General features: G+C 44.2%; 1 long non-coding RNA gene across 1 annotated transcript; it reads right to left on the reverse strand.

Annotated features, from left to right (window-relative positions):
- Positions 1 to 511: 511 nt before the first annotated feature.
- LOC135373413 (uncharacterized) lies at positions 512 to 1,010 on the reverse strand. The gene is made up of 3 exons (XR_010416446.1): positions 937 to 1,010; positions 785 to 862; positions 512 to 726 (listed from the first exon to the last, which is right to left on the reverse strand). It is a non-coding gene; the product is annotated as an uncharacterized LOC135373413 (long non-coding RNA).
- Positions 1,011 to 1,614: the final 604 nt, after the last annotated feature.

A 1,614-nucleotide genomic window follows, 5' to 3' on the forward strand; every position in this document is an offset into this window, starting at 1 on the left:
CAGTGTGTAGACTAGGAACTGAAAAATAAATATGCTAACCTTGTTGAAACTACTTTTCCGTCAGGACCACACGAATTTCCTTGAGGTCGCCACCACCTAGGATGGCCAGGCGATTCGTCTATAGCACAAAGTTGAAAACAGAGGGGTAAGATAAGGTATAAAATAACATGCTGTATATCTATATCAAATCCTCATGTATTTCCAGTGGGCTATACTGATGTTGTAGTGTGAGAAGTTGCACACTGTATCCCTGGTGCACATGCTGAAGATAACTTGAAGATAGAGAGGTAGCAAGCGAACTGGTGGTATAGTCTCGGGTTTTTAAGTTATGGATGCTGAAGATGGGGGGGAGGGGGGTAATGAAGCAGTACATGTACTCCCAGTAGGGACCATCAAAAAAAATTGCTCTGGGAGTATTTTTGTTACAAAAATAGAGCTAGGTGTATGAATATAACAGAAAGTGTTTTTGCATATCTGCACGCATCTAACATGCATGGAGGCTCACCAAGGACTGCTTTTGAGCCGGTTCACGTAATGCACTCTCCACGTCTTCTGGCTCTTCTATTGAAGAAAGTGGCTGCTCAAGCAGTAGTGCAGCATCACATGACAGTTGGTGCTCAGCTGGTACAAAAGAAGCGTTGCTTTCAAGGGATGCCACACGTTTAGTCAGCTCGCGGAGCAGCAACCGGTTCACAAGGAGTAACCTGATACATTTTTCTCGAAATCCTGCAGAGTGCATCACTCAATTTTACACACTAGTGCCCATGACAAAGTTGAAGCTCACCATTCAAGCTAGTGGAGTTTTCAGCTCCTGTGGTCTCGGCTGCAGTAGCTGTTGCACGTGCATTAGCATTGCTTCCACCTGCCACAAGAACACGAAGATGTTACTCTTACTGAAGAATAATCCATAAAAACGAACTGAATGAATGTACTTACATAGTATCATGCCTCTACCTTGCTCACGAGACGTATAGGCAACTGAAATTCTGGGGGTTGGAACAACTGGCACTGGCACTGGCACATTCTGGGTGTTGGTGCTTGGCGGTGCTGCAAAATATCAGGAAATTATTAGTTCCACAAAGCACAGGAAATACTCAGCACTGCAGCAGGGCAGAAATGCTTACTGGGTCTTAAGCTACATGAAATACTATCTTCTAGTTGCGAGAAACTATGAAGACAAAAATTAAGACAAGTGAGCTGGTGTGTCAGCAATGCAATCTCTGTGCCTCAGGAAGAGGGAGGTATGCCAGACAACAAGTCTACAGAGACTGTTAACGTGTGTGCTAGCTTTGTGTGAGTAACTTTTGACACAAAATGATTAATCATGACGTTTTACTTATGATCTGCCATTCCCAATGTACCTCCAGTACAAACTGCTGCTCCCATGATAGGCAAGCCTGAGCGATGGGCAAGACACGTAAACAAACACAAATACGAAGGCTCTCGTGTTTGTGTTTGTTTACGTGTCTTGCCCATCGCTCAGGCTTGCCTATCATGGAATTTATCCACCAGCTAGCCTGAATTTACGCCATTCTGTCAAACTGCTGCTTGTATTTCGTGGTACCCATGCTTTTAAGTAGCACGGGTTCAAGGTTAATGATACAAAAGGCTGCA

This window comes from Ornithodoros turicata, unplaced genomic scaffold (genome assembly GCF_037126465.1).
Source record: "Ornithodoros turicata isolate Travis unplaced genomic scaffold, ASM3712646v1 Chromosome24, whole genome shotgun sequence".
Classification (NCBI taxonomy): Eukaryota; Metazoa; Arthropoda; class Arachnida; order Ixodida; family Argasidae; genus Ornithodoros; species Ornithodoros turicata.